Below are 26,848 nucleotides of genomic sequence, written 5' to 3'. Positions count from 1 at the left end.
TTTATGTGGCCCTTTCTGCCTCTTGGGTTCATAATTACCTTGTACCTTTGGTGTTCTTCATTCTCCTTTGGTCCAGGTGGGTTGAGACCAATTGATGAGTCTTAGATGGCCACTTGTTAGTGTTTAAGGTTCCAGATGCCAGTCTCCAAAGTGGGATGCAGAATGTTTTCTTAATAGATTTTATTATGCCAACTGACTTAGATGTCCCGTGAAACCATGGTCCCCAAACCTTTGAACCATTGTTTATTCAGGAAACTTCTTTGTTTTTAGTTTATTCCAGTTGTGCTGACCTTTCGTGTATTGTGTGTTGTCTTTCCCTTCACCTAAAATAGTTCTTATCTACTATATAATTAGTGAAAACCCCACTCTCTTCTTCCCTCCCACCTCCCTCTCATAACCATCAAAGAATATTCTCTTCTCTGTTTTAACTATTTCTTGAGTTTTTATAATAGTGGTCTTATACAATATTTGTCCTTTTGCAGCTGGCTAATTTCACTCAGTATAATGCCTTCCAGATTCCTCCATGTTATGAAATGTTTCATGGATTCATCATTGTTCTTTATAGATGTGCAATATTCCATTGTGTGACTATACCATAATTTATTTATCTGTTCATCTTTTGATGGGCACCTTGGTTGCTTCCATCTTTTTGCTATTGTAAACAGTGCTGCAGTAAACATTGGTGTGCATGTATCTGTTCATGTAAAAGCTCTTATTTCTCTAGGATATATTCCAAGGAGTGGGATTGCTGGATCGTATGGCAGTTCTATTTCTAACTTTTTAAGGAAGCGTCAAATGGATTTCCACAAAGTGGTTGTACAATTTTACATTCCCATGAGCAATGTATAAGTGTTCCAGCCTTTCCATAGCCTCTCCAACATTTATTATTTTGTGTTTTTTGGATTAATGCCAGCCTTGTTGGAGTGAGATGGAATCTCATTATACTTTTAATTTGCATTTCTCTAATGGCTAATGATCATGATCATTTCCTAATGTATCTGTTAGCTACCTGAATGTCTTCTTTAGTGAAGTGTCTGTTCATATCCTTTGCTCATTTTTTAATTCAGTTATTTCTCTTTCTGAAGTTGAGTTTTTGCAGTATCATGTAGAATTTAGAGGTCAGACACTGAATGGAAATGTCATAGCTAAAAACTTTTTCCCAGTCTGTAGGTAATCGTCTTTCTCTTTTGGTGAAGTCTTTGGAGGAGCATAGGTGTTTGGTTTTTAGGAGCTCCCAGGTATCTGGTTTCTCTTCTGCATTTTAAGTAACATTTTGAATACTGTTTATGCCATGTATTAGGGCTCCTAGCATTGTCCCTATTTTTTCTTCCATGATCTTTATTGTTTTAGATTTTATATTTAGGTCTTTGATCCATTTTGAGTTAGTTTTTGTGCATGTTTTGAGGTATGGGTCTTGTTTCTTTTTTTTGTGGATGGATATACAGTTATGCCAGCACCATTTGTTAAAGAGACTGTCTTTTCCCATTTTAACTGACTTTGGACCTTTGTCAAATATCAGCTGCTCATAAGTGGATGGATTTATGTCTGGATTCTCAATTCTGTTCCATGGTCTGTGTGTCTGTTGTTGTACCAGTGCCAGGCTGTTTTGACTACTGTGGCAGTATAATAGGTTCTAAAATGAGGTAGAGTGAGGCCTCCCACTTTGTTTTTCTTTTTCAGTAATGCTTTATTTATCTGGGACCTCTTTCCCTTCCATATGAAGTTGGTGATTTGTTTCTCCATCTCATTAAAAAATCTCTTTGCTGGGTTATAGAAGACATTAAGGAGGGAATAAAGAAATTCGTAGAATGCAACAAGAATGAAAACACTTCCTATCAAAACCTCTGGGACACAGGAAAAGCAGTGCTCAGAGGTCAATTTATATCAATAAATGCACATATACATAAAGAAGAAAGAGCCAGAATCAGAGAACTGTCCCTACAACTTGAACAAATAGAAAGCGAGCAACAAAAGAGTCCATCATGCACCAGAAGAAAACAAATAATAAAAATTAGAGCTGAACTAAATGAATTAGAGAACAGAAAAACAATTGAAAGAATTAACAAAGCCAAAAGCAGCTTATTTGAAAAAATTAACAAAATTGATAAACCATTGGCCAGGCTGACTAAAGAAATACAGGAAAGGAAACAAATAACCCAAATAAGAAATGAGATGGGCCACATCACAACAGACCCAACTGAAATTAAAAGAATCATATCAGATTATTACGAAAAACCGTACTCTAACAAATTTGCAAACCTAGAAGAAATGGATGAATTCCTAGAAAAACACTACCTATCTAAACTAACACAATCAGAAGTAGAACAACTAAATAGCCCCATAACAAAAAAAGAGATTGAAAAGGAGATCAAAAAACTCCCAACAAAAAAAAAGCCCTGGCCCGGACGGCTTCACTGCAGAGTTCTACCAAGCTTTCAGAGAAGAGTTAACATCACTACTACTAAAGGTATTTCAAAGCATAGAAAATGATGGAATACTACCTAACGCATTCTGTGAAGCCACCATATCCCTGATACCAAAACCAGGTAAAGACACCACAAATAAAGAAAATTACAGACCTATATCCCTCATGAACATAGATGCAAAAATCCTCAACAAAAATCTAGCCAAAAGAATTCCACAACATATCAAAAAAAAAAAATCCACCGTGACCAAGTGGAATTTATACCAGATATGCAAGGCCGGTTCAATATTAGGAAAACCATTAATGTAATCCACCATATAAATAAAACAAAAGACAAAAACCACGTGATCTTATCAATTGATGCAGAAAAGGCATTTGACAAAGTCCAACACCGATTCATGATAAAAACTCTCAGCAAAATAGGAATTGAAGGAAAATTCCTCAACATAAGAAACGGCATCTGTACAAAGCCAATAGCCAGCATCATTCTAAATGGAGAGAGTCTGAAAGCATTTCCCCTGAGAACAGGAACCAGACAAGGATGCCCTTTATCGCCACTCTTATTCATCATTGTGCTAGAGGTCCTAGCCAAAGCAATCAGGCTAGACAAAGAAATAAAGGGCATCTGAATTGGCAAGGAAGAAGTAAAATTGTCTCTATTTGCAGATGACATGATCTTATACACAGAAAACCCTAAGGAATCCTTCAGAAAACTACTGAAACTTAATAGAAGAGTTCGTCAGAGTTTCAGGTTACAAGATAAACATACAAAAATCACTTAGATTCCTCTACATCCACAAAAAGAACATCGAAGGGGAAATCACCAAATCAATACCATTCACAGTAGCTCCCAAGAAGATAAAATACTTAGGAATAAATCTTACCAAAGATGTAAAACACCTACACAAAGAAAACTACAAAGCACTAGTGCAAGAAACTAAAAGGGACCTACATAAGTGGAAAAACATACCTTGTTCATGGATAGGAAGTCTTAACATAGTAAAAATGTTTATTCTACCAAAAGCCATCTATACATACAATGCACTTCCAATCCAAATTCCAACGACATTTTTTAATGTGGTGGAGAAACAAGTCACCAACTTCACATGGAAGGGAAAGAAGCCCCGGATAAATAAAACATTAATGAAAAAGAAGAAGAAAGTGGGAGACCTCACTCTACCTGATTCTAGAATATATTATACAGCCACAGTAGCCTGGTACTGGTAGAACAACAGGCACATAGACCAATGGAACAGAATTGAGAACCCAGATATAAATCCATCCACATATGAGCAGCTGATATTTGACAAAGGCCCAGTGTCAGTTAATTGGGGAAAAGATAGCCTTTTTAACAAATGGTGCTGGCATAACTGGATATCCATTTGCAAAAAAATGAAACAGGACCCATACCTCACACCATGCACAAAACTACAAGTGGATCAAAGACCTAAACGTAAAGACTGAAACAATAAAGATCATGGAAGAAAAAATAGGGACAACATTAGGGGCCCTAATACAAGTCATAAACAGAATACAAAACATTACCAAAAATGACACAGAGAAACCAGATAACTGGGAGCTCCTAAAAATCAAACACCTATGCTCATCTAAAGACTTCACCAAAAGAGTAAAAAGACCACCTATGCATTGGGAAAAAATTTTCAGCTATGGTGTCTCTGACCAGAGCCTGATCTCTAAAATCTATGTGATTCTGTTAAAACTTAACCACAAAAAGACAAACAACCCAATCAAGAAGTGGGCAAAGGATATGAACACACACTTCACTAAAGAAGACATTCAGGCAACTAACAGATACTTGAGGAAATGCTCTCTATCATTAGCTATTAGAGAAATGCAAATTAAAACTACAATGAGATTCCATCTCACTCCAGCAAGGCTGGCATAGATCCAAAAAATGTGAAATAATAAATGTTGGACAGGCTGCGGAGAGATTGGAACTCATACACTGCTGGTGGAAATGTCAAATGGTACAACCGCTTTGGAAATCGATTTGGTGCTTCCTTAAAAAGCTAGAAATAGAACTACCATACGATCCAGCAATCCCACTCCTCTGAATATATCCTAGAGAAATAAGAGCCTTTACACAAACAGATATATGCACACCCATGTTTATTGCAGCTCTGTTTACAATAGCAAAAAGCTGGGAGCAACCAAGGTGTCCATCAACGGATGAATGGATAAATAAATTATGTTATATTCACACGATGGAATACTATGCGTCGATAAAGAACAGTGATGAATCTGTGAAACATTTCATAACATGGAGAAACCTGGAAGGCATTATGCTGAGTGAAATTAGATGCAAAAGGATAAATACTGTATAAGACCACTATTATAAGATCTTGAGAAATAGTTTAAACTGAGAAGAATACACTCTTTTGTGGTTAGGAGAGAGGGGAGGGAGGGAGGGTTGGAAAGGGTTATTTACTGATTAGATAGTAGATAAGAACTCCTTTAGGTGAAGGGAAGGACAACACTCAATACAGGGAAGGTCAGCTGAACTTGACTGGACAAAAAGCAAAGAAGTTTCCTGAATAAACTGAATGCTTCAAAGGTCTTTGGGGCAAGGGTGGGGATTTGGGGACTATGGCTTCAAGGGACATCTAAGTCAAATGGCAAAATAAATTCTATTAAGAAAACATTCTGCATCCCACTTTAACGTGTGGCATCTGGGGTCTTAAATGCTAACAAGCGGCCATCTAAGTTCCTCCAATTGGTCTCAACCCATCTGGATCGAAGGAGAATGAAGAACAGCAAGGTCACAAGGTAATTATGAGCCCAAGAGCCAGAAAGAGCCACATGAACTAGAGACTTACACCATCCTGAGACCAGAAGAACTAGATGGTGCCCGGCCAAAACCGATGACTGCCCTGACAGGGAGCACAACAGAGAACCCCTGAGGGAGCAGGAGAACAGTAGGATGCAGACCCCAAATTCTCATAAAAAGACCAGACTTAATGGTCTGACTCAGACTAGAAGGACCCTGGTGGTCATGGCCCCCAGACCTTCTGTTGGCCCAGGACAGGAACCATTCCCGAAGCCAACTCTTCAGACATGGATTGGACTGGACAATGGGTTGGAGAGAGATGCTGACGAGGAGTGAGCTACTAGTATCAGGTAGACACTTGAGACTATGTTGGCATCTCCTGTCTAGAGGGGAGATGGGAGGGTAGAGGGGGTTAGAAACTGGCAAAATGGTCATGAAAGGAGAGTCTGGAAGGAGGGAGCAGGCTGACTCATTAGGGGGAGAGTAAGTGGGAGTATGTAGTAAGGTGTATATAAGTTTATATGTTAGAGACTGACTTGATTTATAAACTTTCACTTAAAGCACAATAAAAATTATTAAAAAATGTCTTTGGAATTTGGATCGGAATTGCATTGTACCTATAGATTGCTTTTGGTAGAATAGACATTTTTACAATGTTAAGTCTTCCTATCCATGAGAAAGTTATGTTTTTCCACTTATGTGGTCTCTTTTGGTTTCTTCCAGTAGTGTCTTGTAGTTTTCTTTGTATAGGTCTTTTACGTCTCTGGTAAGATTTATTCCTAAGTATTTTATCTTCCTGGGGGCTACTGTGAATGGTATTGATTTGGTGATTTCCTCTTCGATGTTCTTTTTGTGGGTGTAGAGGAATGTAAGTGATTTTTATATGTTTATCTTGTATCCCGATACTCTGCTGAACTCTTCTATTAGTTTAAGTAGTTTTCTGAAGGATTCTTTAGGGTTTTCTGTGTAGAAGATCATGTCATCTGCAAATAGAGATACTTTGACTTCTTCCTTATCAATCTGGATGCCCTTTATTTCTTTATCTAGCCTAATTGCTCTGGCTAGGACCTCCAGCACAATGTTGAATAAGAGTGGTGATAAAGGGCATCCTTGTCTGGTTCCTGCTCTCAGGGGGAATGCTTTCAGACTCTCTCCATTTAGGATGATGTTGGCTGTTGGCTTTGTATAAATGCCCTTTATTATCCTGAGGAATTTTCCTTCTATTCCTATTTTGCTGAGACTTTTTGTCATGAATGGGTCTTGAACTTTGTCAAATGCCTTTTCTGCACCGACTGAGAAAATCATGTGGTTCTTGTCTTTTGTTTTATTTATATGATGAATTATATTAACTGTTTTTCTAATGTTGAGCCCTCCCTGCAGAACTAGTATGAATCCCACTTTATCATGGTGAATTATTTTTTTGATATGTTGTTGAATTCTATTGGCTAGAATTTTGTTGAGGATTTTTACATCTAAGTTCATGAAGGATATAGATGTGTAATTTTGTGTGTGCATCTTTTCCTGGTTTTGGTATCAGGGATATGCTGGCTTCATCGAATGAGTTTGGGAGCATTCTGCCCTTTTCTATGCTCCGAAATACCTTTAGTAGTAGTGGTGTTAACTCTTCTCTGAAAGGTTCCCAAAACTCTGCAGTGAAGCTGTCTGGGCCAGGGTTTTTTTTTTTTGTTGTTGTTGTTGTAGTTGACAGTTTTTTAAATTACCTTTTCAATCTCTTCTTTTGTTATGGGTCTATTTAACTGTTCTACCTCTGTTTGTGTTAATTTAGGAAGGTAGTGTGTTTCTAGGAATTCATCCATTTCTTCTAGGTTTTCCAATTTGTTAGAGTTCAATTTTTTGCAGTAATCTGATATGATTCTTTTAATTTCATTTGAGTCTGTTGTAATATCGCCCATCTCATTTCGTATTCAGGTTATTTGCTTCCTCTCCTGTTTTTCTTTTGACAGTTCGGCCAATGGTTTATCGATTTTGTTAATTTTTTCAAAGAGCCATCTTTTTGTCTTGTTAACTCTTTCAATTGTTTTTCTGTTTTCTATTTCATTTAGCTCTGCTCTAATTTTTATTATTTCCTTTCTTCTAGTGCCTGAAGATTTCTTTTGTTGCTCTCTTTCTATTTGTTCAAGTTGTAGGGATAATTCTTTGATTGTGGCCCTTTCTTCTTTTTGTACATATGCATTTATTGACATAAATTGACCTCTGAGCACTGCTTTCACTATGTCCCAAAGGTTATGATAGGAAGTGTTTGCATTCTCATTGGATTTTATGAATTTCTTTATTCCCTCCTTACTGCCTTATATAACCCAGTCGTTTTTGAGCAAGGTATTGTTCAGTTTCCAAGTGTTTGATTTTTTTAATTGCTTTTTCTGTTCTTGATTTCTACTTTTATGGCCTTATGGTCAGAGAAGATGCTTTGTAATATTTTAATGTTTTGGATTCTGCTAAGACTTGCCTTATGACCTAATATGTGGTCTATTCTAGAGAATGTTCCATGTGCACTAGAAAAGAAAGCATACTTGGCTGCTGTTGGGAGGAGTGTTCCGTGTGCGTCTATAAGGTCGAGTTGGTTGATTGTGGCATTTAGATCTTCCATGTCTTTATTGAGCTTCTTTCTGGATGTCCTGTCCTTCACTGAAAGTGGTGTGTTGATATCTCCTACTATTATTGTGGAGCTGTCTATCTCACTTTTCAATGCTGTTAGAGTATGTTTCATGTATCTTGCAGCCTTGTCATTGGGTGCGTAAATATTTAATGTGATTATATCCTCCTGGTATATTGTCCCTTTAATCATAATATGGTGTCCTTTCTTCTCCTTTATAATGTATTTAACTTTAAAGTCTGTTTTGTGAGAAATTAATATTGCCACTCCTGCTCTTTTTTGATTGTTGTTTGCTTGATATGTTTTTCCATCCTTTGAGTTTTAGTTTGTTTGTGTCTCTAAGTCTAAAGTGTGTCACTTGTAGGCAGCATATAGACAGATCCTGTTTTTAAAACCATTCTGCCACTCTCTGTCTCTTTATTGGTGCATTTTGTCCATTTACATTCAGTGTAAATATGGACAGGTATGAATTTAGTGCTATCATTTTGATTTTTTTTTTTTGTGTATTGTTGATCGTTTCTTTTTCCCACTTAATTTTTTGTGCGGAATACTTTATATATTGTCTTTTCTCATATTCGGTGTTGTTGATTTTGTTTCTTCTGAGTCTCTATTTTTTTCTTGTATTTTATTTTGATGTGTAGGATAGTTTGTCTCCTTAATATTTACCCCAATTTTTCTAAATTTAAACCTAACTTTTATTTCTTTGTGTCGTCTTGTCTTCCTCTCCATATGCAAGATCAGTGGCTACATTTCTTAGTCCCCTTTGTTGTTTTAATGTTGTCTTCTTTTACATAATAACTTAGCTCTTTCCCTGTTTTAAGTGTTTTTTTAATCTTGATTTATTTTTCTAATTTCCCTGTCTTGGTTGACATCTGATAGCTCTGTCCAATATTCTAGTCCTGGGTTGTACCTGATATTATTGATTTTCTAACCAAAGAACTCCCTTTAGTATTTCTTGTAGTTTTGGTTTGGTTTTTACAAATTCCCTCAACTGCTGTTTATCTGGAAATGTCCTAATTTCACCTTCATACTTGAGAGACAGTTTTGCTGGATATATGATTCTTTTTTGGCAATTTTTTTCCTTCACTTTTTTAAATAAGTCATCCAATTGCCTTCTTGCGTGCAGGGTTTCTGCCGAGTTATCCGAGCTTATTCTTCTTGCATCTCATTTGTAGGTGGCTTTTCGTTTATCCCTAGCTGCTCTTAAAATTCTCTCTTCATCTTTGGTTTTGGCACGTTTGATTATAATATGTCCTGCTGACTTTCTTTTAAAATCTAGCTTATGTGGAGTTCGATGAGCAACTTGGATAGATGTCTTCTCATGTTTCACAATATCAGGGAAGTTTTCTGCCAACAATCTTTAACAATTCTCTCTGTATTTTCTGTTATACCTCCCTGTTTTGGTACTCCAATCACTAATAGGTTATTTCTTTTGCTAGAGTCCCACATGATTCTTAAGGTTTCTTCATTTCTTAAAAGTCTTCCATCTGATTTTTCTTCACATATATTTGTGCCAAGTGCTTTATCTTCAAGTTCACAAATTCTGCCTTCCACTTGCTCAATTCTACTCCTCTATCTATTGACTTGTCTACCTCTGTAATTTTATTGTTAATCTTCTGAATTTCTGATTGCTGTCTGTCTATGGATTTTTCCAGCTTATTAAATTTTTCATTATGTTCCTGAATAACCTTTTTAATTTCCTCAACTGCTTTATCTGTGTGTTCCTTGGCTTGTTTCACGTATTGCCTGATTTCCTTCCTGATGTCTTCAAGATTTCTGTATATTAATCTTTTGGATTCTGCATCCGGTAATTCCAGGAAGGCACTTTCATCTAGAAGACCCCTTGGTTCTTTGTTTTGAGAGCTCGTTGAGGCCATCATGGTCTGTTTCTTTATGTGACTTGATATTGTCTCGGAGCCATCTATAAGTTATTGTATTAGTTTACTTTATGTTTGATTACCATATCATAGCTTCTTGCTTTGTTTCGTTTTGATATGCCCAAATGGGTTGCTTGAGTGAGCGAGCTTGATTATTTTTGCCTTTGGAGGTCTGATGTCCTGTCACCAGATGGCTAGAGCTGTTTTCCGGTATACGAGCTTATGAGTCCATTCTCTTTTCTTGTGCGGATTCAGCTCAGGTAGCTCTTCAAAAATTGTGTGGTACAGGCTCAGTCCTACAGTCTTAGAGGGTCATGGGTGTTTGGTGTAGGTACCAGTATCAGGTTGCAGCAGGGTGTTATGCTCTCAACAAGGCAGGGGGCTGAGAATGATCCCCTGAGTATCTCTGAGGAAAGAGAATCCTTGTTCCCTAGAGCATACTGGTGGGTGGGTTCTGCAGATGCACCATGCATGGGCACCCAGTGCTTTTGGTTGTAAGGACTGGGAGGTACCAGTTATCCTTGGACCCGTGTTGCAAGTGGCTGGGTGACCTGAGTGGAGCCATCAGTCCTTAGGCCCCTGATGTGGGTAGGTGAGGACCCTGTTTAATAGGCAAAGCGGTGTCAAACATCAAACACCCAGCTCTCCACTGCACAGCTTAAACAGTTTTAGTCTGCCAGCAAGGGCCTATTCTCCTGAAATAGGCCCACACAGGTCCATGAAGGGGGGAAAGGTATTCAGAGTCCACATACCATTTATGCCTGGACAGGAGCTGCTTCTGTCCTGAGCTCCCCAGGTTAGTGAAGCTGGCAAATTATCTTATCCCCTTGTTGAATTTATTCCTTTCCCAAGTCTGAAAGCATAGCTCAGGGCACTCAAATGGGCCTGTCTCAGGCCCAGGGAAATCAACAGGCATTTATGCCACCTTGGGGGCCAGGGAGAGGTAAAATGTAAGCAAATACTTAGCTTTTGCCACAAGCTACATTCTTCTCTGTGTCCAGAGGTCTGAGTAGGCTCTATGGCTGGCTGCTTCTCCCTGAGGAAAGTGTGGCTGAACACTATCACCAGCCTGCTGCAGCCACTTCAGGTTCGGTAACTCCTCTCTGCGTCTGAACAGTTTCTCCCTCCCACTGCTGCTCAGTTCATTTTCTAACTTTGCCTTTGATGTTCACGGCTCCTAGATACCTTAGATCTACTCTATTCACTTATATTTTCCCGTCTTTGTTGTAAAAGGGCTCACTGGAAGCATATGGATATCCTACCATCTTAGTCCTGCCTCTCCAGTTTTTTTAGTATTTGCTCAGACTTAGGGATAAGCAGATTTCAGGAGTCTGTAGGAAGGAGCAAAGGCAGACTAAAATTTGGGAAAGACAAAGCATAGAATTAGAAATAGACAATTGTGAATACTTGGTCAGCAGAAGTGAATCCCAGAGCAAATCTTCAGACGAAATATCTGAAAGCTCTGGAGCCCTGGCAGTGCAATCGTTAAGCACTTGGTCGCTAACTCAAAGGTTGGTGGTTTGAAACTACCCACCGCCCCATGGGAGAAAGGCATGGCACTCTGCTTGTGCAAAGATTTACAGCCGTGGAAACCCTATTGGGAAGCTCTGCTCTGTCCTATAGGGTCACTGCGAGTCGGAGTTGACATGAAGGTGATGCGCTTGCTTTTGGTTGGTTTGGAGTCCTCAGTCCACTGTGTGAAGCCACCACCCGTGAGAAACTTTGAACTCACAGGCCCTGGACTCCTTTAAAATAGAAAAGTGTATCTGAAGGTGGTGAAGATGTGGAGTTACTAGAAGCTTAAGGGTAATCAAACCATTAGGGTTGTCTGAGGAGACTTCCCACGGAAAGTGATGTTTAAGCCGAGACTGGAGATTAAGATAGGAGGCATTAGCCAGGTGAAGAGGAGAGGACCGAGCTAATTCCGTACAGAAATCTACTACCAGCAAGTTGAGCACATCCAGAAAACTGTGGGAAATGTAAGAAGACAATTGCAATAAGTACTGGAATCCCTTCAGCCCTCCTTTTCTGACCCCAGCCTGTGATATTGGTCCCACCACTCAGCTGAGTGCTTTGTTTTTAGATATCCCATTCCTTTTTTGTACATTAATATTTTTATTAACTGCAGTATGTAATTCTTTTCTGAATTATTTCAGTATAGACTTTGAACGATATTCTTTTAGGTAATGAGATTTGCATACATGCCAAGAATTTGCCCAAACAATCATCCACATTTTTTCATATGTGACATTTTGTTTTGTGATAGACAAGGTCTTTTATGACTTCCCTTTGATTTTTCTAATTAAGTTTGTAACATAGTTAAATGCTTTTCCAGGACCACACACCTAGTTTAAATCCCCCTGCTGCCTATTCCATGCCCCCAGGACACTCAAACACCCAGCCCTCTTGGTGATGAAGATGATGGTGGAGATGAATTCCCTTCCCTTAAGCCTATAGGCCTGGTGCTCTGTCAGAGTCCTCTCAGGGCTCCTGCTCACGTCAGCAACTGTGCAAAACCAGGGCAGGGAGGCTGAGATCACCCACCTCTGATGCCAAGTGTGTGGTGGACAGTAAGTCCCACTCTACACACCAACTGCATCCTGTGGAAATACCAGCTCCCCTTCCCTGGTCCATTCAGACCCCAGATGCTCCACAACAACAACAAACAGAAACATATGTGCAAAGTGTGCATCAATCTATTTACAGTTAGTATCTGTGGGTCACAGTGAAGGGATCTTATAGATTGGAGATGCAGAATTATCCTCCAAGTAGACTTTTTAGTGTTCCAAAAAAAAAAAACCCATTACCATCGAGTGGATTCAGACTCATATCAATCCTTTAGGACACAGTGGAACTGCCCCACAGGGTTTCCAAGGAGTGCCTAGTGGATTTGAACTGCAGACCTTTTGGTTAGCAGACATAGCTTTTAACCACTACCTCACCAGGGTTTCCTTTTAGTGTTTACCCAGTGCCGTCCAGTCGATTTCGACTCATAGCGACCCTATAGGACAGAGTAGAACTGCCCAATAGAGTTTCCAAGGAGCGCCTGGCAGATTCCAACCGCCGACCATTTGGTTAGCAGCCATAGCACTTAACCACTACACCACCACGGTTTCCTTTTAGTGTTTAGTATTATCTAATTAAGCAAATTTGTTGAAACACTTGAAAATATCTAATGAAATTTATAAAAAGGTTCACACATATGTATTGGTTTAGAAAAATGTTCACAGTATAGGATTTTTCTAAAAATACAATGTTTGACTTGACCATTTATATGCATATGTGTGTGTATTTCTGTCTTATAATTTCCTCAGCCTAAATGTGTACACACTCTCATATACAAATTTATTTTCTCCTCACTCAGGGGTGGACTTCTCTCAAGGGATAGAGATTGCTTCCAGGGAGTGGAAAGTTCCAGCAGGTTTTGGCTGATGTGGAGGCGCCCAGGCACTGCCTCCGGCCTCAGACTTTCAGAGCTACAATTCTGGCTGTGACCACTAGGGGGACACTATCTACAAGGAGTACTTTATATATACATATATATATATATTTTTTTTTTTTAAGAAAAAGGCATTCCTTCTGCCCATCCACCACCCCTCCCACCCCAATCTCATTCCAAAGATAAACCAAAGTCCGTTATGTCCTTCACAGATTCCAGGTCTGTTTTTTCATATGTTATCTCTGGGATGGATGCAGTGATTTTCTGCTATTTTCAGGTATTTCTGTTACTTTTCCTTAATGTGAAGAAACCCTATACAGTGCAGCAAGACTTTATTAAATCTGTGTAGGAGGGGGTCATCGCCATTCCATGGAGCTCAGTTCCACTCTCTGTTTTCCCATGTAGTATCTGAAAAACAGCAAAGAAGCTCTTGCGCTTCACTATGCCTCAGCAACCACAGAGCGCTGGTGATTCTGCATTCACGGTGCCCTTGTGAGGAATACATGAACAAAATAAATGTAACAAAGCAAGTACAGAGCTTGGCACGCAGCAGCACCTCAGAGACCCTTGAGTTCGCAGAATGAAGGAACACAATGTAATGTAACAGACGCAGCTCTTGGTGCACAGCCTACCCTCAGTTCCCTGAGTTTGCAGCTATGATATCTGGCTCTCAGGCCTCCTGACCCTAGTTAACAACCTCAGCAGAGGGCAGGAGGATAGCTCAGTTGGGAATGGCTCCCTGGGTGTGAGGCTGGTAGCAAACTAGGGGGCAGTAAGAACAGGAAGTTAGCCTCCTTTGACCAAGGAGGCTCCCTTCTCTATGCCCTTGGGGAAGAGACTTCCTGTGAGGACTCCATCTTGCTCCTGTGGCCCTGACAAGGTGGTGTAGGGAGTGCTCTCGCCTTCCTCAACAGTCGTCCTCGATCTGCTCCACACCCCAAGCTCCAGACCTGACAGGTTATCCTCGGGAAATTCCTGTGAGGACAGTGGTGACAGGACACTGGCTGCAGGCCACACCATGGGTGAGTTGGTCAGGGCAGGAGGCTGGAGGGATTCTGGGCCTTTCGCCCAATCCCCCAAATACCAGAAGACCTCTTTAAAATGGAAGGTTGTAAGGACCCAGGTGACTTTTCCACTCTCCTAAGGATGGGGGATGGGTGGGCCCTGAGATCCCTGCTTTGTTTCCACATGGAAAACCTCTCTTCCTGTGGTTGGGTCATAGCTGAGTTGAAATCTTCCCTCTGGTTGAGAGGAAAGGCAAGTGGTTCAGAGTTTGGGGAGTGGAGAACGTCACCTGGGCTGGGGGTGTTGAAAATTAACATTCTTGGGATTCAAACTGGAGTTGGGGGAGGGGCTGGAAACCCACTGTTACCCTTGAATCCTCACACCAGCCGTTCAGGGTAGATTGCATCACCTCCATAGAAGTTTCTAGAGGCTTGTTTTATGGCCCAGAATATGATCTACTTTGGAATGTTCCATGTATAGTTGTTATATGCATCGTTCTATCCCAATAAGTAAATGTTTTTACACACATTGCTTAAATCTTCTATATCTAAACGATTCTGGGTTTACCTGTTTTGTCTGTCACTTAATTAAAATGTCCCGCTGTCACTGCGGACATGCCTGTTTCTCCACTTACTTCTGTCAGTTTTTGCTGTGTACATTTTGGCTTCTGTGTTGAGGTGCACACAGATTCAGAGTTGTTTTACTATGATGTTCTTCTGGAAGTGAACCTTTTATCAGTATGAAAGGTCCTTTTTTTTTTCTAGAAATGTTTTTCTCTTAAAGGATACTTTTTGTCTTATTAATCTGGTTTTACCAACATGATATGTTTTGTTACTTCTGGAAATTTCTCAGTTGTGATCTCTTCAAATGTTACTTCTTTGCTATGCCTGTTCTTTCTTTCCAAGGCTCCAATTAAACTCGAGTTAGATTTAATCACTATATCCCCTTCAACTCCCTGCCCCCTCCTTTGGTATTCTCCATCATTTTATCTCTCCAGGCTTCATTTTGGGTATTTTCTTTAGACCTAGCTTTCATTTCTCTAAGTCAGAGTGGGGAATTAGCCTTTGACCCTTGAACTATAACACCATTCGGGGTAGATTTTACTATCCCCCTAGAGCAGAAGAGGGAAGTAAGGAAGAGAGATGTTAAGCAACTTGTCCCGGGTCACCCAGACTGAAAAGAGCAGAGCAGGGACTACCATCACAGAACGGACCCTCTGCCCAAGGTCTTCCACTGCACTGGCTCTCTCCTGGGCTGTGAATGCCCCTTACCTCTCATATCCCAAGAAGAGGAGCCACAGTGCAGTCTTTCAACCTTAGTAGCACCGTGCCATAGTTCTTTCTACATTGTAAAAGTCAGTGAAATTACTTCACTAGCCATAATTTTATCATAGAACTTTTTCTGGCATTCGGATGATTGATATGTTGTTCTTAATTTCAGGGGATAGTCATCAAGTTGATTATTTCCAAAGAAAAGCAAGACCCTGGGGTATTTCACAAAGGAGATATGATAGTTGGCCTCAACAAGTCAGGCCCAGCATTCATCCATCATCAGGCCAGGAGCAAGATAGAGACGTGGCAATGAGTGATGCCCACGGGGGTCCTGGAGTCAGATGGTAAGTGACTACTCAGCATGGTGGCATGTACCAGCAAGTGGAACACGTAACCGTGTATGTAACTCTGTCATTCCTCCTCTCCAACCTGGTAGAATGGGCAATGCTAGGACCAGATTAATGATTGAGCAAACATTATTACAGCCTTGACATCAGTAGGGGGAGGTGTTAGAAGACTTTCCTGGCATTCATGGACACCTTCTTTCTCTCCACATCCCCACAGCACACCCAATGCCATCCCAACCTACTATCGGAGAGGCAGTTGTTACAGAGGAGATCAAACCCATGGGAACATGGAGAGAGACAGGAAACCTCCAAAGGAAGGAATGGAGGGGAACAGGCAGGATGGAACCTCCAGGAGCTGGTTCAAGGTCACAGTGAGTGTCCTGGAAAAATGCACATAATGTGCAGGAGACACAGGTTGGGTGGAGCTGTGCTGAGCTCCTGGAGACACTAGGTACTTTGCTGGGGCACAGAGAGTTGGTAACTTCTCCTTTTTCTTACTAGGTGTTAACATCCTCAATTGGTCTAAAGGTAGGATGGCAGAAGTAATAAAAAGGGAACAAGCTGAAGGCAGGGAGAATGGGAAGTTTGTCTAAAGGTAAAGGTGGGAACTGCTCACAAGGAGATGGAGAAACTCCCACCACATGGCTCAGTTTGACTCAAACATAGGGGTTGGAGTAGGGGACAGGGATGGGGTCAAGTCTCTGGAGTCCTTGTTGGAGGGGCAGGCAGGATTTCCGTTAGGTAGAATCTCCTGGAACCTTACAAAAGGAAGATCATGCTAAAGATCCTAAGTTGAATATACGGAGGAATATATTTGAATGTAAAAAAAGATGTTTAGCAAACATGTATCTGGAACGGAAGTTACCCATAACGGAGTTTGGCCTATGTATAGAAATTTTCTTAAAGCTTGGTAAAAGATCGGAAAGGAACACATGTTTGAGTCTCTATTTAAGCTTTATTTCCATCATTTCAGTCTCTGCTCCCATCCTTTCTTTTGATCCTAGATTCCATTTGGCATAAAATATGATGAGAAGTGGCTGCTGGATTTGATCCAGAGCCAATGCAGTGTCCCCTTCAACCCGATTGAGGTAAGAGAGGACAGGGAGGAGGCTGGGTAGGCACAGGGCAGGTGGAGGGGCCAGGCTGAGCAGGGAGTCTGGCCTCATACTGTATTTCTCTTGCCCCTCTCTCTCCTTGAAGTTTCACTATGAGAACATGCAGGCCCAGTTCTTCGTGGAGAATGCCAGCATTGCCTTCGAGTTGAAGAAAGTCAGTGGCAAGATTTGGGATGAAGAAAACGAAAGTGTGCGTGTCAGAGCATGGCCAGGGCTAGCTAGGAGCAGGAGGGCAGGCTGGGTGGTGGGTCTTGCTTGATCTTGGGTTTCAGTGTTCCTGGTAGTTACCCAACCTCTCTTGTCTTCTCTGCAGATATCCATCTTTGTCAGCCCCTGTGCCGTACCCCACTCTGTGCAGAAGGAGCTGAAGTCAGAAACGGTGAAACTGCCAAACGTAATGCAGACTCAAGACATGATGTGCACCCACACCCAGATCCACTGCGTGCTCCCTCACTGATTACCTGGCTTCCACCTCAGCCTCAGAGTCACTGACCCCTGATTCTGTCTGTGCAGGTGACCAATAACAAAGGATATGAAGTCCCCCAGCAAGCTCTTGACCTTTGGAAAGTCCACTCAGACCCAAGTATGACTGACCGCAGTAATTTTAGGTCAGGCGCGGGCAGAGGGAGGGTTAGAGGGCAACTGAGGGAGGTGTTGCTGCTGGGGCTGGTCTAGCTGGGCTCCTTTCATCCTTCTGATTCCTTCCTCTTGGCTTCCTGAAGATGTGATGACCCATAATATCAAAATGGGGCCAAATCTTAGAAACTGCATGGCTGCCTCCCTGCAGATCCATGAAGAGAACACGCCCAAGGTGAGGTCTTAGACCCAGTGCTGAGGGGGACAGTGGGACAGATGGGGTGGAGGGCACATTTGTCCAAGATATCACCTCTTGAACCTTCAGTCTAGCTCTTCCCTCATTACAGCTTTTGTCCTTCAACTCGAGCAACAACACACCCTACCAGGTAGTTGATCTGCCCAACACCATGCAGAAGACCCCCAACCTCAAGAGCCTGAACCCCTCCAAAAATGAGGTGAGAAGCAACAGCCAGAGCACTGTTTAAAGGGAAGGTGGTAGGCCTCATTAGGGTGATGACAAGATTTAGGCAGGTTGATTTGTGGGAGAGGGTGGATCTGGGCTGCAGGGCCCTCTGGCTCTCTCCCTGATTCATGTTTCCTCATCATAATTACAGGCAAAGTCTGAAGGGGAGTTGGACAAGGTGAAAGCGCTGGAACCAGAAGAGATGTTTGTAGACAGGAATCCTCTGTGCACCACCTTCCCAGATAAGTCCACCAACATAAGGTCAGTTGTGCCCTCTGTTGCCCCCTGGCAGCCTGAGCTGCCACTGACAGTGCCCACCTGCCATAGGCTGCAGCCCGGGACCTCCGGGAGGACCACGTGCCCTGCCCTCCCCTCTCTGCCTCTCACCTGTGCTTAGAGGTCTCCCTGCCTTCCCCTGGCCTGCTCACTGCTCCCCTGACCTGGGGCCAGTTTCATGCTTCTCTGCACTCAGCCTTCTCTGGCATGGCCTCCCCTAAAAGTGCTCCAGGAAGCAGGGCTCCCCCTTCCTCTCCAGGACCAGGGGTGTCCACAATGTGCCCTACTCCAGCACTGGGGTTGCCTGGAGCCAGATACTGGTGCCCTGGACTGTGAAGATTCCTTCTGACCAGGGCTTCCTCTGAGACAGACATTCCTGCCTATGAGCTGAGAAGGGGCTTCCCTCCCTGTCCTATGATGAGCCGTCTCTCCCTTGCTCCAGAAGGGTCCCCCAGCCATCCCCAGTTGGACATCTTATCATGACAGCTGTTCCTATGGCCCAGCGAAGGAACTGGGCCCTCCTAGGGGAGAAATCTGAGTTTCCTGAGTCAAGGGTCAGAAACAGCTTATCTCCAGTGAGCAGAGGGCATCGTGAGGCAGGTCCTCAGTGTGGAAGACAGGGGACAATAGTGGATGAGGAGACAGGGGGACTGTTCTCTCAGGGGCACTGACCCCTTCTCCACCACGTCATGGCATACTGCCTGGTCCTTCAGGGTAGCACTGGGTAGACCAAGATGGCCTGATTCCTCAGACAAGTGACCAAAAAAGACAGAGCACTGGACACGAGGTGAGGTAGCAGATGAAGGACAGGGAGGCAGCAGGGTAGCCATTTCCCCTTTCTTCCCCCCTTTCTCCCTAATCCCCACCACCCACGGTAAGCTTCTCCCTCTTGCCTCTCCTTGGCTTTCTCTTTCTCTTTAGTCTCCACTCATCTGTGACTCCCCATCCTTACCTGCACTCCCTTTCTGTCCTCACCTCCTCCCTGCCTCCTGAGCCTGCTTTACCCATCTCCCTCCCCAGCATCTGGGGCCATCCTTGGGGATGTCCTGGTATTGTCCAGGGCCAGGCCTGGCAGTGCACTGGACACCTCTTGAGTGAGCTGAGCCCTGGGCACCACCCCATTCCCTCCTCCCTCCAGAGCCTTCCCTGGGGACTTGGAGGGAGGTAAATGAGTCAGTGAGGGGAAGGATCGCCTGGAGCCTGGGCTCCACATTGCTGCTTCTGTGTCACTGGAGAAGGGGGTCAGGGTTCTCCTATGGGAGCTTCCCAGGAAGAAGGAGAGGGGGAAAGAGGTATGGGGAGAGTGCCCACTAGCTCTCTCTGGGTGAGTCCATGGGGGAGATGCCCAGGGTCCAAGATGGGTGGTAGCACTGGAGTATAGGTGGGACAGGTCACCTGGATGTGTTCCTGTGTAGGCTTGCTTGCCTCCATGAGGCAGGCCAGCTGTGTCATTACTTGCTTTTCTGTGTTGTCTTATATTTGACAGCTCCATCCTGGAATTGTTCCCCAAGTTATTACGCCTGGTAAGTGTCTTCCTTTATCCTTGACTCCTCTAACTTGTACAGACAACACTCACAACTTGCCATGAGTTCCTTAGATTTTGACCTGGTTAGATTTTTGGATCTGACCCCTGATCCTTATGGGCGACAGACCGATAAGGGAACCTAGTAAAGTCTATGAATCTCTGTAGTTCTTTACCGGCTACTGGGAGCCCCTGGTGAAGACATCACAGTAGTCTTGCCCATGGAATTTCCAAGGCCCTTTCACCCTGACCTCTGACCCTCGCCCTCTCCTGGGCCCATCCTTTTCCCTGACCATTCAGTGCCACCTTCCTGGTCTGTACTGCTGACTTCCTCTTCCCTCCCCCAGGATAACCACGAGGTACTCCCACCCATTGTCTTTGGCACTGAAGCCTCCAAGAAGTTACCAGTCTGCAAGGTGAGGAGGTGGGATCAAGCAGTGCTGGGGGTGGGTGGGCGAGGAGAAGATAACAGCCATGGTCCTGAGAACCCTTTGATTCCAGGGGAGCATCTTCGGATCTGAGACCTTGGAGAATCTAATCTTACTATTCCTGCACCAGTAAGTATCCCTGAGACACCAAGGCAGGGAGGGCTGGGATGGATCAGGTCATCCAGGCTCAGTCCTGCTCATGGGGGGCTTTCAAGTCCACTCAGGGTCCCAGACCACAGAGAGCCTATCCCCTTTACTTCCCCACAGGTATTACTGCATCTATGACTACGGGGACCGGCATGGCCTCCTGGATGCTTACCACAATGAGGCCTGCTTCTCTCTGGCCATTCCCTTCAACCCTGATGACCTAGTTCCGTGAGTATCACAGACCCAGTGACAGCCCCGGATCTTGTGACTCCCAAGCAGACACTGCTCAGTCAGCCACCTCGTGTTCCTCTTGTTCTCCTAGAAACAGCTTAGACAAATACTCTAAGGGGAGCAGGAATATGAGGAAGCTCAAGGACCCCGGTGAGTGTGTGAGGGGAAACATGGGTGGGACAGGAGATGTGAAGTGGTCGGTCGTAGGGGCAGGTGAGTGAGGCAGACCCTGATGTTCTCTTCTCCTCCCCGCACAGTCCTGCAGGTTCAGTTGCTGAAACACACAAAACATGACATTGTTGCCTTCCTCAGTGTGTTGCCCAGAACCCACCATGACATCAGCTCCTTGGTGGTGGACGTGTGTGTCAAGACAGTGAGCATCTGCTTCCTCCCTGAGGCTGGCCCAGAGGGTGGAGGTGGGTAGGGGCTTTAGGGGGATCCTGGGAGCCTGAGTTGTTTTATCTTTCAGGAAAAGATGCTCTGCTTTTCTGTCAGCGGGGTCTTCAAGGAGGGTGAGTGTCCATAGAGTCAGTTCCCCATGTCGCTTATTGCCCCCTCCCCCTGATTGGCTCCCTCTCAGAACTCTCCAGGCTTCCCTGATCCCTTCCCTTCCTTTTCCCTCTGTACTCCCCAGATCCCACCCAGCCCTCAGCCCACCCTTGTCTGACCTAAGCCCATATCTGTCTACCCCAGCACAGCCCAGGGGCTAGGGACACAGGCTGTGGAGTTTGATGGCTCTCATCCCAGTCCCTCACTCTGACTCCTTGGGACACTTGCTTACCCCTCAGCATCCTCATTTGTAAGATGGGTCTAGTAATATCCATCTCTTGGGCTGCTGTGAAAAACGAGTCAAATGAACTAGTGAGGAGTGTGTCACAGGGCCTGACACAGAGTAGGGCCCTATCACTGGGAGGTGGTTGGTCCTGTGGTTGCCCTCCCCATTGCTGACATCCCATCCTGACTCCCAGTAGACAGTAGTCCCCTTCAGGGTGCCACAGGCGTATCAGGTAAGACCATGACTGGGGAAAGCTGCTGGTGAGCTTGTAAAGCATGGGCAACTCTGAGGGGAATTGTCCTTTGTTTTCCTTGAAGTGGAAGGAATGTCTCCAGCTCGTGTCCGTGCCTTCACCCGGATCTTCATCGCTATTCCTTCCAGCAACTTCAGGTAACTGCTGTGTTGTGGGTGCCATGTGGGAACACCCATCCCAGCCTGGGGCCAGTGGTGTCGAATGGTGATGGTGCATTCCTCAGGGTTTCCCCAATATTACAGAATTCCAAAAGGTAGACCCCAAGAGCAGTCGAGCCCAGCGGATAAGAGCGTAGGCTCTGATACTGGAATAGAGGGTTCACACCCTGACCCCAGCATTCACCAGCTGTGTGACCTTGGTCAAGTTACACAACTTCACTGTGACTCAGTGTCCTCCTCTGAATATGGGGATTAGAGTATCTAATTCCTTAGGCTGTTGTAAAGGGTAAAGGCCAGTGTGAAACACTCCCTGGGTTGGTAGTAACCTATGAATCTAGTGCAGCTGGAAGGTACTTCTCCAAAGGCAGGTTCTGTGGGAGGGGAAAGGGTACCAGCCAAGGAATGTAGGAGGCAGGCGGAACAGGAATGGAAGGGAAGTAGTTGCTGAGTGCGAGCACGATCCTTGTTGGGGATATGGGATTGTCTGTTTGTCCAGCTGTCTAAGGACACATTCTTCCCTCAGCCTATGCATCCTGAATGACCAACTGTGTGTGAGGGATAGCAGCTCCATAGAGACACAGGGTGCCTTCTTCACCCCAGTGCCCACACCTCCTCCAGCTCCCTACCCACACTCTCCCAGAAGCAGAAGGAAATGGTGCCAGCGTTCACTGCCCAGTCTGGGATGAACCTTGAGTGAGCTCAGAAGTGAGTTCTGGGAGTGGGTGGGGATGGGGTGAACTGGGAGGAGCTGGAGAGTGAATGATGGGAACTCGGAGATAATGCTTTTTGCTTGTTTACTTCACTCATTGTCACAAGGAACATCTTTTCTTCTCAGTACATATTGCACCAGGTAGTTTGAACAGGTGCACAGCACTTTCTGAATTCCATGGACCCTGTTCCTATACTGACGGGCACTGGGGTTTCCAGGAGTTCTCTCCCTTATACCCCATGCCACAGTGCTCATTCTGCTGCTTATGTTGCAGAAACCATGTTTCTGATCATAGATTAGGACGTGGGTTTGTGTGGTCAGTGTGTCCACTCTGGGTCTGATGGGTGTCACCCGGCCCTCCTCCACTCCAGGTGCCTTCATAGCAACAACTGGAACTACACCAGAGCCTCACAAATTTTTGCTCTGTCCACTGTGAGGTCTGGGAACTCAGGCCAGTGAACAGAGGCCAGGTGGCCTGGGGATGACACTCAGGGCTCCTGGCTCTGATGATGCCCCACCTCCTCCCTTCCCTCCCTCCAGCCTATGCTCAAGATCCCTAAGACACCTTCATGAAGTGTTCCATGGTTCTGACAACAAAAACTCCAAAGGAGCCAAGGTTCTGATCATCTTCGTCATCCTTGTTGTTCTCCCTCTTTTCTCTGGCCTGTGACTGAGGTGAGAGGCCCAGCGTGACCCAGGAAGCCAAGGTTGACCTCGTGGGGCTGACACTCTTTCATCCAAAGGGCCATTGTTCTGTGTAATTGTCCCACCCAGTTTCTCTGTTTCTTTTAGAAATAAAGAGTGAGGTTGCATGTTATGTCATCACTGTCCTGCAGAGGGGAAAGGGAAGGTCCCAGAGGGTAAGGGACTTTCTGGGAAACTGTACACAAGAGACTCAAATCCTGGACCCACAGTAAAGCCCACTCTGTGGCTTCAGGGATGGGGCACTCTCTAACCCTGATACACCTGGGGGCAGGGTACTAATCAGTTATTTTTATACAAAGATCAGTACTCCTTTCTTCGCCATACGAAGATATTCAAATTTAAAAACAACTGTTTGGGAAAAACAGCATTAAAGTGAGTATGAAAAGCTGGGAAGAAATACGTTTTCACACATATGACTGACATGGCTGTAATGTCCTTGATACATAAGGAAATTAGTAGGGAGACAGAAAAACAGTATCTCTCTTTCTGCTCTACGGTACAGTCCTTGTCTCTTCTCAACTTGTACTCATGTCACATGGCCTGTTTCTTCCCCCAGTTGTGCTTGCTTTTCTGTGTCTAATCTGCTCTTTTATATCTCAAAAGAGACTGATTTAAGACATGCCCTACACTAATACTGTCTAATCATAACAAAGAAAACCCATTCCCAAATGGGATTAAAGCCACAGGTATAGGGGTTTGGATTTGCAACTCATATTTTGGGGGGACACAGTTCAATCCACAGCAGGGAAGGACACAATCAGGCTTTTGTTTATCTTTTATACCCAAGGGAGCATGAGGTCAGGACCAAAATCACAGCCCCATTTCTTCTTGTTTCACGTGCATTTGTGGCCCTGGTTTTTACCTTCTATGTCATCCAGTCCCTTAATGCCAGCAAGAGGATCTTGCTTTAAGAGACACCAGCTGCCATCCTAGGTCACCTTTGGGGTGTTTCCTTGGGTAAAGCTGACCCGTATCCTCAAGTGACAGTGAACACCTGAGTGAGATAAGAAAAGCTATACATGTGCATGAGATGGAAAATAATATATTAAAGCTCTGCCTAGTCTAACACTCAGCTAATAACTTTATAAAGCGATACAGCATTTCAACTATTTCTATACATACTGTTTGGTGACATCAATAACATTCTTCAAGCTGCGTAACCACTCTTACTATCCTTTTTCATATTATTCCACCACCATTAATATAAGTTCACTGGCCCCTAAGCTCGTCATCTAACCTTTCCAGTTGCTGTTGTCAATATGATACCACATAGGTGACTCTTTAAAAGAGCACAATGCTCAAGGCAGACAGACTTTACTAATTGAGTTAAACTATGAATTGGTTTAAAGGAGACTTCAGGGGATAATTTTTACTGATCTATTAAAAAATATGTGATGTGTGGCCCGCATGACAGTATAGACAGAAGTACCATGCCATCCCCCTGCAGCAAAGATCCAAAGAATTAAAACAGATACAAAAGTCAGTCCTGGAACACTGAGCATCAAATGAAGGGATAAAGAAGTAGATTGAGCACTGAATGGAAGGAGAAACCTACAGAGAAGGGAGAACAAGGACCCCTATGGAGTGGAGTTGCCCTGACAGTTAACACTGCATGGCTTTGCCATCTTGGAGCACAGCCAGCACCCAACCTGGACAGAGAGTATGGGAAGGCAATTTCAAAAGCTCCCAAAGGGAGACAGAGCACCTGATAACCAGAGATACAGGCTTTCCCACCCCCCGCCCTACTGCCCTGTATGCTGCTTTCCAAAGGGTCACTCACACCAGCTCACTGCCACCCCAGGTCCACCCTGCCCCCGAGGAGCAGCTCCCTCAGGCCATAATTTTATTTTTTTTCTCTGTGCCTTTCTCTCTCCCACCTAGCCCCCTACACTGCCTCTGCCCCTTCCGATGGGCCTTGCCCCTCGTCAGCCAGTGAGAGAGACACTAGCTCCCTGATACCCTGCTTCCAACCCGCCCCCAGTGGCAACTTCCCTGTGGACAATATTTTTGTTTTATTTATTTATTCACTCTCCCTTTCTTCCTTTCTTTTCTCCTGCCCACCTAGCCCTGTGCACCGCCTCAGCCTTTTCTTGACGGGCCTTGCAGCTCCCCTGAGCTAGAGAGCTACTGGCACACAGCCTCCTCTGCTCTGCCCTGCTGTCTACCGTTTGCTCCCGCTCCTGCAGTATCACCATTTTTTTCTTTTATTTCACTTGCTTTTGTTTCTCTCTCTTCTTTCTTTTCTTTCTCCCACCTAGCTCTGAACATCATATCCTCTCCCTTCCCTCCTGCTTCTCTGCACTGCCTGCCTACTGCCAGCCTACCTGCTGAGTGAGACCTGCCCTGACGGCCGGGCCCTGCACTGCACCACCTTCAGCGTCGCCCCACTGTTCGCCAAACCCCCAAGCAGCACCGGAGCCAACCTCTGGGCCCCCAGACCCCGCCTGCACAGCTCCTCGGCCCCACTGCGCCAAGCACCACCCAACCCCAGCAGAATCCGGGCAAACCTCCGGACCTCAGGACTCTACCCCCTGCCACTTCCCGGCCCCGGGCCGTCGAGTGCCACAGCCCCAAAAAGCACCTGCACAGGCCCTCAGACCCATGGCCCCCGCCCCAGGACGCTCCCTGGCCCAGATGTGCCAAACACTATGCACCCAAGCGGAACTGGCAGAGACCTCCAGACCCCAGGATCTTGCCCCGTACTGCCCCTTGGCAGCCTTCTGCCAAGCACTGTGCCCTCATGTGGGACCGGTGTGGACCCCAGCCGCAGTCAGTGCCACTCCCTAGCCCCACCCCACCATGCGCGACGCCATCGAGTAGGACTGGTGTGGACTCTGCTGCCCGGCACTGCCCCCAGTCTCGCCCCACTAAACCTAGTTCAAGCCACAGACAAAGGACCCGTTTCTACCCTCCCCCCCTTCGCCCTCCCCCCACTGGATCTGCCTTTTGGCACCATAGCTGAGTGACCGCCTCTGTCTACTAGAAAAGGTGGTAAGAGCTATCCTGCTCATAGACCGGCAACAATAAAACACATCTGTGGATGACTCACTTGTGAGAGGCAGGCATGTTCTTTCAGTCAGGGTCCCCTTCCCTAGTGTGTAATAGGACCTCAGGGTGGGGGAGATGAACAATCATTTATATGAGGCAGGCCCTTCAGGGTCAGCTCTGGAAGGGGTCCACTGTGGACCCTCCCCGAGGCCCAGGAGCAATGGGGCAGGAGGGCTTCTGCACATCAGCAATGAACAAACAGAAAAGGAAATTAAGAAAACATTTCCATTTACAATAGCAACTAAAAGAATAAAGTACCTAGGAATAAACTGAACCAGGAAGGTGAAACACATGTATACAGAAAACTAAAAAACATTAGTCAAAGAAATTAAAGAAGACCTAAGTAAATAGAAGGACATTCCATGTTCACAAATTGGAAGGCTTAATATAGATAGCTAAGATATCAGCACTACCCAAACTAATCTATAAATTTAATGCAATCCCCATCAAAATTTCAACAGGCTTCTTTGCAGAAATAGAAAAGCCAATCCTCAAATTTATATGGAAGGTCAAGTGACCCCAAATAGCTAAAGCAATCTTGAAGAAGCAGATTACAGTAGGAAGACTCACACTTTGTGGCTTCGAAGCATATTATAAAGTCACAGTAATTAAAACCACCTGATACTAGTGTAATAACTGATATGTAGGCCAATGGAATAGAATTGGAAGTTCAGGA

General features: G+C 44.5%; 1 pseudogene; it reads left to right on the top strand.

The window, feature by feature from the left end:
• Positions 1 to 26,090, top strand: part of LOC126068712 (nuclear RNA export factor 3-like) — a 33,240-nt pseudogene extending 7,150 nt beyond the window's left edge.
• The last annotated feature ends 758 nt before the right edge of the window (positions 26,091 to 26,848 follow it).

Source organism: Elephas maximus, chromosome X, assembly GCF_024166365.1.
Source record: "Elephas maximus indicus isolate mEleMax1 chromosome X, mEleMax1 primary haplotype, whole genome shotgun sequence".
Taxonomy (NCBI): domain Eukaryota; kingdom Metazoa; phylum Chordata; class Mammalia; order Proboscidea; family Elephantidae; genus Elephas; species Elephas maximus.
The sequence above is the reverse complement of the archived record's forward strand: the minus strand, read 5'-3'. Positions and strand labels throughout refer to the sequence as shown.